General features: G+C 39.9%; 1 protein-coding gene and 1 long non-coding RNA gene across 3 annotated transcripts in view; one reads left to right on the top strand and one right to left on the bottom strand.

Moving 5' to 3' along the window:
- The window catches only part of GRM5 (glutamate metabotropic receptor 5), a 504,989-nt gene that overhangs the window by 21,057 nt on the left and 468,048 nt on the right, over positions 1-15,884 (bottom strand). The window lies entirely within an intron of this gene.
- Positions 1-15,884, top strand: part of LOC144230709 (uncharacterized) — a 38,929-nt gene that overhangs the window by 16,671 nt on the left and 6,374 nt on the right. The window contains exons 4-5 of one of the 2 annotated variants that reach the window (XR_013334844.1): positions 10,951-11,027; positions 15,129-15,302. This is a non-coding gene — a long non-coding RNA (uncharacterized LOC144230709). The remainder of the gene's footprint in view (positions 1-10,950; positions 11,028-15,128; positions 15,303-15,884) is intronic. The other variant, XR_013334845.1, reaches the window with a different exon arrangement.

Genomic DNA, 15,884 nt, shown 5'->3' with positions numbered 1-15,884 from the left:
GCCTTGACTAAACACTCCCAAGAACAATGCATGGCAGAACTGAGACCTAATGTTTGCCGGGAATAGCTCTATGTCAACTCCTAGACAAATGGATTATTCCAAACAAGCGGTTTATAGACTGGCTAGATTGAAACAACCTAGGAAACTTGTTACACTGCAGATTTTGTCTCAGTATGTTTGGTAGGGAGCCAAATTTGGGAAGTCTAGTCCTAGACAATTGCTTCAAATCAGAAGTCACTCAGATGCTACATTCTGTAGCAATGTAACACATTTGAGGGGCAGCTGGGTGGCTCAGTCAGTTAAACGTCTGACTTTGGCTCAGGTCATGATCTTGCGGTTAATGGATTCGAGCCCTGCGTCGGGCTCTGTGCTGACAGGCAGCTCAGATCCTGGAGCCTGTTTCAGATTCTGTGTCTCCCTCTCTCTCTGACCCTCCCCTGCTCACGCTGTCTCTCTCAGAAATAAAAAAAACAAACAAACCACATTTGATACAGTCATTTCCATCGTATCCAGCCAACTCCATTGCTGTTTGATTGATATTTGGACAGGAATTATGACACTTTGTCAAACTGAGTGGAAGGAAACCAGTAGGCCCAATAGCAGTCTGTAAAGTTACTCCCACAGAATGATCCATTTAGGATTATCTTTCAAACGCACTGAGATCCAACCATGGCTGTATAAAGGCATCATGGGCATAAGGGCATCAAATACACTAATGTGCACACACATATGCCTACACACAGATATGCACGCTCTCATTGTTTTGTCTCTGGGAGCCACGGACAAAGTGGGCCAGCCTCTCGTCCAGGGCTGCTATAAATGATTGGTCAGACTATGCTGCACAGGTTGGCGCACCATTTTCACAGACTGCAACAGGAACTACACCCCCCAGAAGTTGTGCGGTGCGGTCGTCCTTGGAGAAAGTTAGACATCATTTTGAAAACCAGAGGGAGCCAACTACTGAGAAAGCAAATACAATGTTTGGGGTGAAAGTTCAACAGGATTCAACAGGATTATCTTCTGGCTGTGCAGCTGGATCTCTGGCTCTGCTCTCAGCACATGCACACACATGTACACACTGCACTTTCTGCACTTTCCCTTTCCTTTAGCCCAGGCTGATTTGCAAGAGCTTCCCATCCACAGTTTTGTACCACAGGTGGATGGGGAAATGCCACAACAAGTTAGGTGTGGAGAGTTAGTTCACAGCAATTCCCCAGCTCAAGGCTGCTCCAGCAGTCTGCACCCGTTTAATGCCAATCTTGACAGTATTTCTCTCCAGAGTCCTTTTCTTAAAACCCAGTCCCATGCAATAAAGCACGTTCATTTCATGCAACACAGCGTAGTTGATGCTTATAGTTCTAAATAACTCAGACTACTGGACACTGCTGTTTGGGGGTGCCTGGTATGAGGGAACATGCACAGCGCAGCGACAGGGGTTGTTTGCCACCAAACACAGAGAAATAAGGAGCTGCAAAGCTATGGTAGCCAGAGGAGGACTAGCTTTCCTGATTTCAGTTCATGAGAAGCCTCTTACCTCTACAGCTCGCTAGTTTGGCCTTGGCATTTGCCCTTGGCTGTCAGATGGTGTTCCACGGAAAGTAAGTCAGATTAATTCCCAGGTTTGTCTGGGATCAGGGCTGGAATCTTCCCTCGTTGAAGTCCTTCCCTCAGAACAGTCCTAGGCTTTTTACATTTGTTTTGACAGATCAGATAGTCCAGAAACATGAATTTCCTCCAATCTCTTCCACTTTGCAAACTCCAGAAGCATTTGACCAAGAAGTTGAAATCCATGGGAGAGCTGACTGAGCTAAGGCTTCAGACATGCAAAGCACACAACCCTGGGAGACAGCAGCATCTGGGACAGGAGGCGCCCATCACTTCACACGAGGACAGCATGGGTTTTGCAAGTCAAACACACACACAGAAAACCAGTGGTGGCCCAGGCTGGACACACTGCATGGAGTGCACGGTGGAGTGAGGACCTAGACCAGGGAGCCACCTGTTCCTGTAGCTTGCGTACATTTAGTTCACACCATCTCAGGCCACTCACGGTTTGCTTACCTGCTCATGGTTGCTCTCCCACCATTGCCCACACTCCCTTTGGGGGTGAAACACTCTATTTCCGACTTGTGCTGGGCCAGTCTCCTGTCTTTGTACCTGGTGAGCATGAACAAGGACAGGAGCAAACAGAAAGATATGATTGTGTGCTTCACTGGCCAGGCTGAGGGAGAGCTGAGGCTGCAGAGGGTTGTCCTGTGTTAAAACAGGCTCCTGCTTTTCACGGCAGTGGCTGACCTGTAATACTTACTGCATGCTTGTCATGGTATATGCATCACATTGGGGTTACTTGTTAAGCCACACATGATCTACCCTTCTAGATTGCCTATTAATCTGTGATTTCATCACATTCAGTAGTCAATGGCAAAGGATTATAATGCCTAGCCTCTGAGAAAAAGATTAGTATCAATAAATTAGAATTTATTTAGTGTTTACTATGCAACAGACATGGTGCTAGGATTTTATCTGAATTTAATCCTTGCAGAGGCTCTGTTATTATTATGTCCATTCTGCTGAAGAAAAGAAACCTAAGATGGTAAGGATTAAGTAGAATGATCAAGGATTTTGAACATAGAGAGTCCAAGTTTAGAATCCATGCTTTCAGTCATTGTAATATAATGTTGCCTTCCATTATGATTTTTTTAAAATCATTCTGGGGTGCCTGGGTGGCTCAGTCGGTTGGATGTCTTGATTTCAGTTCAGGTCATGATCCCAGCATTGTGGGATTGAGCCCTGCATTGGGCTCAGCACTGACAGAGCCTGCTTGGGATTCTCTCTCCTCTTCTCTTTCCGCCCCTCCCCCACTTACGTGAGATGATGCATCCTCTCTCTCTGTGTCAAAATAAATGAACATTAAAAAAAAATGTTCTTATCATTAACAAAGCTTCATTGAATGGTATTATGTTAGAGACTGGTGATGCCAAAAGAGAAGAGATATTTCTTGGATGTAAGAGGTTTATATTAATCATTAAGCTGAAGGTGAACAGTCAGTACTGGGCTGCCTGCATTGTGGAGGAGAGCTCAAACCCCTTTTGTATCACACGTGGCATATCACCACACCTGGAAGGTACTAGATGTTTTGTCTAAAATGAGTTATAAGATTCCCAGTGTTAGTCTGCTACATGGTGAATCAAGAAGAGCCTTCATATTTGAATGACAGTTTTCAAAGCCAACATGCTCTTACAGAAATCATCTTTTTTAATCCACCAGTTTAAGCCTGTGGCTAATTACAGAGGGTATTGTGTGTTCATTGCCACGGGAGGACACTGTGACTTACTTAACTGGATTTACCAAAGTCACAAGCCTCATTGGTAGAGAATGACTGCTGGTAGAGCTTGCAGTGGCCAAGACTCTTAAGGTTTATTGCCTTTTTCCCTCTCAAGCTGGAGCCCAATATGAAGCTACTTCATCCATGTCCCTGGTATTCAACAGGCCATGATAAAGTGACCTAGTATCAGAAGACTTGCTTACCCTTGGTATAGTCATTTTTGCCCTAAGTTTCTTTTCTTGCTGCCTCAAAATTAATATTAAGTTTAAAAAAAGCAACCAAAGCAAAATCCTTGTTAGTCCTGGATAGAGGCCTCTCTCTGACTTTTCTTTTATTTTAAGGTGTTAAAAGTATTTAGTATTTGAATAAAAATGGCTCATTAAATCAAGCCGATAGAATTATTCAACAGACATTAGTTCAGCATCTATTTAATTCTAGGCAAAGGACTTTGGTCTGGAAATAGAGAGATAACTAATCCACAGGTCCTGCCTCACAGAGCTCACAGTGGAGTGGGGGAAGGCAGGGAAAAAGGTAGTATGTTGTTTATCAGTTTCAGCCGATGATCGTGAGAGAGGGTCTTCTGGAGATTTCTAAGAACAGTTTTTTTTTGTTTTTGTTTTTGTTTCTTTTTATTTTTTCTCTTGGCAAGAAAATACTTGGAAACCATGGTCTCTTTCTGCTATGGACAGTTGTCTGGTATAGTACTTGGCAATGCTACAACGATATTGCAGACTTGAGAGAAGCTAAGCCAACATTCTTAAAAATGGTGGCCCAGAAAATTAGAAGAATGTAAATTCTAGACAGTATCTCTGAGTGACTGAATTAGCCTGTTTAAGCTCAGAATTTCTTTTTATGAATCTTATCATGTCAGCTACTTTGAATTAAGTTATAGATTCTCTGATGCTGAAATCTCCCTATGCCTTACTTTACTTTTGTTACTTTCTCACACAAAGGCTGAGTCTAAGGTTGTTTATAGCATTTGGTTTGGATATTTGTAAGTTCTCTCTCTCTCTGCGTGTGTGTGTGCGTGTGTGTGTGTGTGCACGTGCACTTATGAAGACCCTAAAGCAAGTTACTAACAAATGCTTTAGTCTTAACTAATCATTTATTTTCTTTTAAATATTGTTCCTTTTTATACACACTACTGTATATAAAAAAGTAGGAAAATCTTCAAAGAGTTAGATTTGAATAGGAAGAAAGAGAGGAAGATAGACTGGGTAAAACAAAGGATTGTTTTCTCAATAACCCACATTTAGAGAACACCCAAACAATTGGCCCTTATAACAGTGGTACAGACAGCACTGTTAATTATTGGAATCTATGCTAATTATAGTTCTAACTAGTGTGATGTGGTGATTTATAAGAAAAATATGCATTTGGTTATTCAGATGACCAAATATAGATATTATAAATGACTGACTATATATGAGAATATATATATTTCTTATATATATTTGGTCTTCTTCCACACTCACAGTTCCCAAAATTTTGGAATTTCCTAAGTGTTGAAAGTCATAAAAATGCCTTCTGTTATGTTAGTAAGGTGATTCCCCAAAGCACTTAAGGATGGGGCTTGGTGGCCAGTGGAGTCAATCATGTAATTAGAGGGCTGGAACTTCCAGTCCCACCTCTTTGTCCTCCAGGGAGTGGGGAGGGGCTGGGGACTGAGTTCAGTCACTAGTGGCCAATGATGAAATCAATCATGCCTTGTAATAAAGCCTCCGTAAAAGTCCAAAGGACAGGTTTGGAAAGTTTCTGGGTTGGTGAAGACAGGGTGATGTTGGGAGTGTGGCATTCCTGGAGTGGGCATAGAAGCTCCATGCCCCTTCCCACACACCTTGCCCTATGAATCTCTTCCATTTGGCTGTTCCTGAGTTCTGTCCTACACTACACCAGTGCTCTCTGGTAACTAAAATGTTTCTGTGAGCTCTGTGCACCACTCTAGGAAATTATTTGAATCTGAGGAAAGGGTCAGGAGAATCTCTGGTTTATAGCCAGTTGGTCAAAAATATAGGTAACAGCCTGACTTGCAACTGGCTCAGAAGTTGAAGGAGGAGGTTGTTAGAACCTCCAATCTACAATGCTCACTCAGAAGCACAAGTGATAGCCTGGGCTCATGACTAGCATCTGAAGAGGAGGTGGAGTCAATCTTGTAGGACTGAACCCTTAACCTGTGGGATCTCCAGGTTGATAGTGCCAGAATTGAGTTGAATTATAGGACACCCAGCTGGTCAACAGAATTGCTTGCTAGTGTGGGAAGTGCCCACACCCCCAGCACATTCACACTGGAATTGGGTCCTGGAAACCAAAATAACTAGTCACTACGGGTTTAGTGTTGCATTTTCAAACTGATTAACTAATGGGAATTATCATAAGTTATAGCTTCATAAAGCTTTTGGTCACATGTTTGTAGAATTGGCAATGCTGTGCATGTATTTACCAAAGATGTTCCTCAGTTACCTTCCCTGTCACTAGACTAAGGAAGTATCAAGAAAAACAAAATAAAGAATACATAGTTGTGTCCCTATGTGCTTATCCCTTACCTTGTCCAGTTATAGACCCATGTAAAAATGGTCCTGGCTCTGATGATTTTGGAATTCTCTTCTAGATGCCATCATATTTAAGGCTGACTTTAGCAACGTTTGGAGCCAGATTTTATTTCTTAGTTTTCCCTTTCCTTCCCTAGCTTTAGACAGGGTGTTTCTGTTTTTAGTTTTCAGTCATTGTTTCTATCTCCCCTCCATATGAGTGGGGACCTTTAAAACAGCTTTGGAAATATTCAACTCTTTTCCCATGTGGGTTCCTCAAACACCAACCCACCCTCAGTTTTTGGACTCTAGACAAAGTTCAGATCAAACACCTGCCCATAGGTAACATCTTTAGCAGTCATCCAAAAACACAGTTTCTAATTTTAAAAATGTATGAAGCAGAGTGCAACCCTTGCATTTTATTTTCCAGATTTTTTTTTTTTTTTGCCACATTATCTTTAGGACTATCCTAATTTTGGATCCTGACAGTGATAACATAAGGAGACAAACTATGGTACGTGTTTGAATAGCTTTAACAATATTATAGAAAAATTTTCCTCTACCATTTGATTCTCACAACAACCTAAGTAATTATTATCCTCATCTTTCATAAAAACCTGTGGCTCAGGAAGCTTCACCATCCGGCCAAATCTCCATAAATGGTCACAGAAACGGGGCAAGAAACCACATGTTTTACCTCCAAACATCATGCTTTTTATGAACACCTCACTTCTTAAATTCTTTTTATGCTGGAAAAAAATCTGATAACCCAATTGAGGGACTGAAAATGCCATACATAAAGGGAATAGTGTGTACTTAATGCAGCTGGATTTTGGGTACAATATAAACCTATTTTTTTCAAAGGTCAAATGTGACTACCCAATAGCCAAGTAGAACAGACTACCCTCCAGGCCTCTTGCTACAATGGAAATAGACTGCCATTCCTCTGACTGGAGTTTACCTACACAGGAATATACAAAAACCTGAAAATCAGAGAGGCATTGCTGAGAACAACTGTCAGTCAGTGTTGATGTATGGGAGCCTGCGTGATATCAGAAGATAGGATGAGGTGGTAGACCTTTCCAACAACTCTAAAGGGTTACAAAGAGTGCAGAAGGAAGTCCCAAGTCAATCTTTCAGGTCAGACTGCTCAGGGGAGAATACTAGATGAAGACAGAAGGGAATTTCTTACAGATCTTCCCTTGAGAGAGAAGGAGTAAGGCCAAACCTAGTTCACGATTATGAAATCATTCCCTACTTCAGTCTCCTCCTTCTGCCCTCCATGTGTCTGTAGGCAAGTAAATATATTCAAATGGTTTACTCCTTGTTCCAGCAAATCTTGTTGTCTCCCTATCCGGAAAAACAACTTGTGTCTAGACTTGCAATGTCAAGTTGATTCACTCAGAGATTTCAGATTAAAAACAAAAGAAATAAGCATGATTAATAGCCTGAGAAAATAATGTCAGAAATGAACATAAGTTGAGAAAGAATTTGAGAAGCTGCCAGGGAACATATTGATCTGATCCTGTATAAAATGAAAGGAAGGTAGAAGTTGACAGGTGGGGAAGCAATGCAAATAAGCAATTAAAATGTAAAGAATCAGCTATATTGGTCCAGTAATTCTATTCATAGGAATTTATTATAAGGAAATAATTCAACAGAAGCTCAAAGGCTTATGTACAAAGATTTTTCCTTTCAGTGTTATAGAAAAATAGCAGAAATGAAACAAAACAACAAACCACCAGAGAATAGTTTAATAAATTACAGCACAGCAATATTATGGAAATGTGTTAAATTTTGTATTGAGTGAAGCCTTTCATTTAGCTTCCAGAGAATTCCTCAAGGATGTATTTTAATCCCGCTTATGATGAGAACTTGTTTTCAGATATGAATCATCTTAAGTCATTGCCTTTCGCCATGTGCTTTCTTTTGATGCTATTTGTTTCACAGTCAATAAAAACCCAGGAAAATATAGATTTTAAAACTAATTCTAAAGTACTTTACAAGCTTACACAACATCCCCTACAAGAAAAACTTTTCAGGGAGGAACAACATCTTGACCAGGCAGATAATCTCCGTATGAGAATAGGATCGGTCCAAATAAATGTTGCAGCAATCAACTAAAAGTTGCTGTCTTCTATTTTAGGACTAAGGGATTTTCAGACAAAATAATTTATTCTTCCTGAAAACAGATGATTAGTTTTCCAAGAGGAATTTTTCCTAACATTTTCGTGCATAAACAACTAGAAAAGCTTTGGAGTCAGACCAAGCTGGGTAATGACGAGAAAAGCCAATATTTACTAAGCACTGGGAATATACCACACACATGCTAAGTATCCATACTGACTGATTGAATCCCTGTAACTGGCCTAGGGATTCGGTACTACTAATCTCCCTGTTTTACAAGGGAGGAAGAGCCAGCACACAGGGAGATTGAGTAACTTGCCCAAGGTTAGCAGATTAGTTAACTCTGATGCATATTGTTTCTCATGAAAATGCTGGTGACAAACACTGGCTGGGCCCTTTCTTGGACCTGGTTCTGTCTTCAAATGGCTGAAGGGTACACAGGGAACTGTGCTATTTTTTTTTTTTAATCTTTTTTATCTTTTTCCTGACCTCNTGTTTCTCATTGCCATGTAGTATTCCATGGTATAGATAAACCACATCTTCTTGATCCATTCATCTGTTGATGCCCTCCCTCTACTTTTGTGTTGATCCTTTTTACACTACTGGTTAAGAAGCCTGATCCCTCTTTCCCTCTTTGGTACTGACCATGGTTACAATCTGCACTTAAGTAACCTGGTTTTCTCAGTCTGGGGGTGGTTGGAGCCCCACCCCCAGTGCTTCTCTGTGGAAGCAGATTTGCTCTGAAAGTAATGGAGAAGCAGAGACCCTCACATCAGTCCCTTGCAAGGCCCTGTCCCTATTTTTGTATTCATATTTTGTTACCTGTTTCTTAAATAGAGTCTCCTCCCCAAATTGTATGACCTTGAGTCTCCAAAAACTTGAATCTACTACTGCTTCCCAGAGTTTTCCTCCTATCCCAGAAGGAAACCATATACCAGCTATGTTATATTAGTAGACTTGCTAATATTTTCTGAGTTACAGTTTCCCCATCTGCCAAATGGAAATGTGAGGGATCAGGTAACATTGTTTATGTAAAAATTCTTAATTTTAACAGGTGCATATTAGTGGTACTTTTATACCTGTCCTTTCCCCCTGGTTCTAATAACTTCTGTGACCAGGCAGGTTTTTCCCAGATAATTCTGATGCAAAATATTCTGTTCTGTTTTCTCTACCTGTCCTGTGATACTTAGGAATATTATAGCATGAGTCTTCCTATGGGACATGATCTGTATGATCCCCATTAAATCCTGTGGGTTAGTGAATCTTTAATTCATTAACTAGCTCACAGGATCTGTCTGCTACCACATCCCTAACTTAGACTGCCAAAATTTAGCTGGATTTGAAAATGAAATGGAGACAGACGAGGTTCTTTTCTTTCTTTTTTAAATGTGTATTTAATTTTTGACAGAGAGCGAGCAGGAGAGGGGCAGAAAGAGAGGGGGAACAGGGGATCTGAAGCAGGCTCTGCACAGAGAGCCCCGTGCAGAGCTCGAACTCACAAACTGTGAAATCATGACCTGAAGTCAGACACTTAACCAACTGAGCCACGCAGGCCCCCCAAGCTTCTTTTCTTTATCTCAGCCCTTCTCTCCTGTTAGTCTTTCTTAGAACCCTGTTCTCTTCCTTTAGAACACTTATTTCACATTCTAATTAGATATTAGTATGCTAACTAGCTTATTGTCTTCCTCACTAAACTGTAAATTTCAGGGTGGGGGGGGCAAGGGCACAAGTGTTCCTTTGGCACGTGCCTAGTGCAGGGCCTGGTGTGTAGCAGCAACATGACAGATGCTTTTTTTGCATGAAGCTCCTGTGAAAATGTTAAAAGCAAGAACGCTTATCAAAGGTGAGTCGGTGATCTTTACCCAAACTTAGCTCCATTGAAACTGGCTTTCTTTTCCTGTGCAAACAGGGTCGGTCACCAGTTCTTCTCAAAGAACTGTTCTGTTCCCCACCCTCCTTGCTCCCTCTGTCCTCCTCCTTCACCTTCCTTGCTCCAATCCCATAGCCACACACACAGCTTTTCCTTTTCTCTCCTCCTCTGTTCTTAACCACTGAGGGACAAAGGAAAAGTGTTTCAAAGTATTGCCAGAAATCTTAGTTCCCATTTCTCTCAGGTTTTAAAATCACTTGATTTTGACAAGACCAAGAGGAGGTGGAGGTACCAGAGGGAGGGTGTGGTGTTCCTGGTCCCTGCGTGCATATGAGGGGCTGAGGAGGGCAGGGAGGCCATGCTTCCTGTGACAGTTACATGCCTGAGAGCAGGGATGACCACCCCCCTGACAAGAGAGGGGAGCAGTCGTGGCAAGTCTTGGGTTTGCCAAGTCGTCCTCTGACTCACATAAGCTTCACAAAAATCATCTCCACTGTGTTGCATGGGACAGAATGTACTAAGATCACAAGTCTGTGACTAGGGACTCCTCTCCTACCTCCTTTCTCACCTTCATTTCATTGCTTTAATAGTAGCATTTTAATAAAGGGAATTATACTTCTGGTTTTAGAATAATGTCTTATGGTTTATTATAATCACATAAAGCTACAACAGATGGATTCACTAATTTTGCCATTTCAAAGCAGATTCCACGTTGTTCAATGTCTATCACAGTAAACTGAAAGTGAGATTTTAAAGATTTCATAATGAGAGATACCCAAAGAAACATTACATAAAGATGATATGTATATATATGATTTATATATACATAAATACATGTATACACATATATATATACACACACATTCACACATCTCTATATACATAAACAAACGCATAGATAGATACACAATAGCTCTCTGAATTTTTTTCTAAACAGATTGGGCTTTAGTTTGCTTGAGATAGGCAATAAATCATGGCAATTAAGTGTACTGGCTTTGGAATTAGTCAACCTGAGTTTGATTCCTAGTAATACCACTTACTAGCTGTATGATTTGGGATAACTTATGTAACTTTTCTTAAATTTCCTCTTTGAATAATAGGAACAATGCTACTTAACTCATAGCACTGATGTTTTACATGAGGATTTTAGCATTTAATTTCACAAAGACATTATGAGGTAGGTACTATTATCATCCTTATTTTATAGACAAAGAAACTGAGCTACAGAATGGTTAATAACTTGCTGCAAGTAATACAGCCAGATATATCTGAAATGTTCAACTCTAAAGCCCTAGAACCAAAGTTAACAAACAAAGGGAAGACTAAAAGAGACAGGAAAACTCAATTTAAAAAATCAAGGAGAAGCCAAAGAATAGTAAGAGAAGGAGAGGGGGCAAACATAAGTACCAGAGACTGCGTTAGGAGTTTTACTATATTGTCTCAAGCATCCTTATAACCCTGGTGAGAGGGTAGTGATGAGTTTATTCAAAAGAGAACTATGCTTACATAGCTGATGAATGTTCATATCAGAATTCAGCAGTAGGTCCTTCTTATAAATAATATACTCAAACACATATGGAATGTCTTCTAGGTACTCAGCACAGTGCTTGAGTTCTGTAGTTGACATTAAGGAAACACGTTTCACAGCCTGACCTCAAAGAGTTATAATCTAATGGGAATGACAAAAATGGATACCATAAACAATTACTGAACACAAAATTCATGGTGAAGGTATCAATACCAAGTGTGGCCAAGATTGACAGATCTTAAACTATAATGGCCCATACCATGCTGGAATTTGAACTTGACTGGGTCTGAGAGGTACATTGTGCAGTCACTGTTTGTTGACTGCATAAGTGAAAAGACATGATGTTATTTTTCTATTACCTTTTTTCCTCACACAGGACCTGTTAGACTGAAGTGCTCATCTTTCTTCTTCATCCCAAGAGAGGGGGAGGAAGAGGAAAACCAATAAGAGCAAGCTCACTTCTCTGCCTATTATTGCCATGTCAGAGCCACTGCTGTATGCCTATGCCCACAACAGTGACTAGAACCTGGCAGGACTTAAAGAATACAGGAAGGAGGGGAAAAAATATTATTTCAGGGAAGACCTAGAAAAATCACAGGCGCGAGAGAGAAACACCACATCCAGAACCCATACTATCATGTTATCCTCTCTTTGAGAGCGTTCCTGTCTTTCTTAAGTAACTCTTTCCTTTTCTGTGCCTTTTCTGCCTCCAGACAAACAACTGAATCACTTACAACTATCTACTGACAATATCTGTTTACAGATACAGGCATTATCTAGGGGAAAGACAGTATTATATTCATCTTTATTATCTCCAGTGCCTAAAATACCATCTAGCTCACAGCAGAAGATGTGATATATAGTATTTTCTCAGCAAACAGTACCTGTTTATTACTACCGTTGGGATAATAAACACTCACTGAGCACTGAAAACAAGAGAACCTTGTTTTCCTGTGACTGACGTTCTCCCAGCTCTTTCTAGCCAACTTGTTGCTGTGGTCTGCTCTACAACTTAGATCCTCCTACCTCTACTGACTTCAATGCATGAAGTTTAATTTTATCCCATTCTCCATAAAAGTGTGCATTGCCCCCTTGTGTCCCCTTTAGTAAAACACCCCATGAACCCGTTTTTGGTATTTCTCCCCATTCCTGTGAGGTTGTGCTGCCCTCTAGGGAGTCTTGTTCATCACACACTTCTCAGGATCTGTTTGATCTGCATTTGGCCACACAGTCTTTGGGTGGGACCAGCAGACTCAAGGCAGGACTGCCAGCTCCCAGGTTCCTCTGCCTGCTCCTGTCATCCCTATATCACAGACTGTGGCTGTGTAGTGCCGTGGGTTCAGGGGTATGAAACTTGGGCATCAGCAAGCCAGGAGGATGTTGATTACTGAAACCCCTTACAAGTGGAGATTTTGAGCAGGATGCTGTGAAGTCTTAGTGCTCTTGGTCCTAATAGGATACTCACTTATGGGTATTCCACTTGCATCTTGGTAGTTTACATATTACATCAAGATTTATTCGATGGAATCCAGTAGCTGACTCATGGGAGTGTTCTACATGATGGATGAACAATGATTTCTGTCTTCACATGAGCCTCTGGGAGACAACTTCCCTGTAGTGTCTGGGGCCTAAATTGCTTTTTGTTAACACTCAAACCAACATCTTGTTGCCATATCCAATGATGATGAACCTTAACTCTATTTGACTTCTCTGTAACATTGGAACTATTGACCACTCCTTCATTTATGAATCATTCCTTTTCTTTTTGTGTTATCACTTGACTGGCTCTCAGATGTACTTAGTCCAATAGTCAAGAATTCGTTGTCTAGTTCTCGGGTTTGCTTCCTTTTCTAGTCTCTGGCTGTGCCCTTGACTCTCCCAAATTGTTCTTCAAACAACAGACTCTCAATTTTCAGGCCCGTTATCCCAGCAGCTTCTTGGATTTGTTCATTTTGATGTTCTCTTGGGAATCTTGAATTTAACAACTCCCAAACCAAAGTCATGTTTTCTTCAAACTTTCTCTCCTTTCCCTTATCATCTCTGGTCCCAAATTTCTTCTCATTTAGTCCTATTAACAAATGTGGCTGGCTCCCCCCCAGTCTTTTTATTTTAATTTCCATTCTGGACTTCTCTAAGCTCATAAGATATAGAATTAATGTGTCCAAAATGGAACACTTGATTTTACAGTTTAAAACTCTCTTTCCCAAATCTGAATTACAATGGTCTAAATCCTCCTCTTTACACAGGTCAAAAACGTAGACTCATCTTTAATTTTTTCTCTTTCCTTCACATACAACTTAATGATTAAGTCCTATCATTACACTTTCCACTTGGAATCATCATAGTCCCTTACCTAGCCTGTCACAATGAATGTCTGATTTCTTCCTTCTCTTCTTTCTACTCTACATTCTCTTCTATCTATGGAAACCAGAGGGATCTCTTTAACATATTAATCTCATCATGTAATTTCTTGAACTTTACAAAGTTTTCCATCACATTCAAGACAAAATTAAAAAATCTGCACCTCACATACTCTGATCCTTAAGTGTCAGTCTGCATTTTTCTCTTACTGTTCTCTCTTCTTCTTATTTTACCCCAACCACAATGAACATTGCTTGCCCCCTAAGATGACAGCCTTGTTCCTGCCTCAAGATTTTTTTTTACCTGCTGTTCCCTCTACCTGGAACACTTAGCCTTCACCTCCTGGATCATTGTGTCTTATTTTCTTACTCATTTTGCTCTCTGTTCAGCTTATTCAGAGAGGCTGATATGGCACCATATCTCAAAATGTTTAAAGTAACTCACCACACCTCACTGTAGTCCCTCACCTTTATTCATTTTTATTCATGGCAGCTCTACCTATCTGGAATTATATGATGTATTTGTTTAATATCTAGAATTATATTATGTATTTGTTTACTTTTTATTATCATCCTCTAAATATAGTTGAAATTATGTAAGGGCTGAGATTCTGTTTTATTCACCACTTTATCCTCAAAGCTTAGAGTAGTTTCCGTTACACAGCACATTCTCAATTAATACTTGTTAGACATACTTGGCTAATAATATCAGAGTATTAAAATATAATCCAAGTCTTTATATAACTCATATAATTTTTGCTTGATCTTCAATGGGATGACATATAAAAAATATATTATGTATTAGTTTGAAAACATTTTAGAATAGCATCTAATATCTCAATAGCATCTAATTAAATATGTTTAATTTGAAGATAAGGACAAATTAAACATGTCTAACATTTTAAGCCTGGGAAGTAGCATTTGTTCTATTTAACAGGAAGACAGAGATAATGAAACTATTACAGAATTTATTTGATATAAAAGAGTGAGTATTGGATGTGCTGAAGGTGAGATGATGTCAGGTATTAAGATGGTACTATCCAGTTATCATTTAACGACTAACACCTAGAGCTTAAGGAAGAATACTTGAGAATTGAAAGCGCACTGATGGTTGGGTTCTCTAAAGAAAAGAACACAAGGAAAAAGGAGCCAAGGATTATAGACTGGTCTTAGAGACACCTACAACTAGGAGACAGGAAGTGGCTCCAAGGAGCCCTAAACCCTGTATCTTTGTGCCTGCTGTTATCTCTTGCTGGCATGCCTTTCCCTACCTAAACAACTCAAACACTCCTACTTATCTTTCTTTTCAATGCTACCTCCTCTATGAATTTCTTTAGTAGATTACTGAGAGTTGAAATTGATAACTGATTCTCCCTTTTCAAACCAACAGGAATAATTTTTTTTCTGGCTAAAGAGTAATGGAGGATATAATGAAGCACAGTACAAAGAACATGAGGAGTAGCCTGGCGGTCATGGGTTAAATCAGCTCAATCAAAGGCTAAGTGTACAATCTGGGAAGAATTATTTCATCTCTGAGTCTCAGTTTCTACAGCTATAAAAACTGGTATATCTTGACTTTGCAAGATTTTGTACAAATTAAGTGACATATAATAGCACAGAGCACACTGAAGGAACTTGATAAACATTTGTTTTCTTCTTGTGTGTATGTATGTGTTGGGAGAAATTGGGAGAAATGCTAGAGAAATGGGTGGCCAAATGACTCAAGAAAGGTGGAAAGCTTCTTTTAGACAAAAAGCTGGAGAAAAAGATATTCCTATCTTTCCATTGTTTATTTCTTCCTGGACAATTCCATCTTTACCAAGGGAATGGAGTTTGAGGGAAGAGAAAGAATCATTAACTCACAGAATTATGCCTAAGGCATACTTTCTTTGTACGAAATGTTATGTTCTAAAATAGTTAGGACTTGCATGCCTCAGATGTGGTATAGCTAGTTCACTTCCAAGCAGGGTGAATGCAATTAAAAGGAATATTTCTGAAAACAGAAATTTGGGAAAAAATGCTTAGTTTACCCCACCACCCAGACAATTTATATCAATTAATTAAAAATATTTTAATCAAATACACATAGTAACAAATGAGATCACTAACATCATATGCAGATTAAAATTCACTGTAATCACAGCAT

This window comes from Crocuta crocuta, unplaced genomic scaffold (assembly GCF_008692635.1).
Source record: "Crocuta crocuta isolate KB4526 unplaced genomic scaffold, BGI_CrCroc_1.0 scaffold614, whole genome shotgun sequence".
NCBI lineage: Eukaryota > Metazoa > Chordata > Mammalia > Carnivora > Hyaenidae > Crocuta > Crocuta crocuta.
Note: the sequence above shows the minus strand (reverse complement) of the source record. Positions and strands in the feature narration are given on the sequence as shown.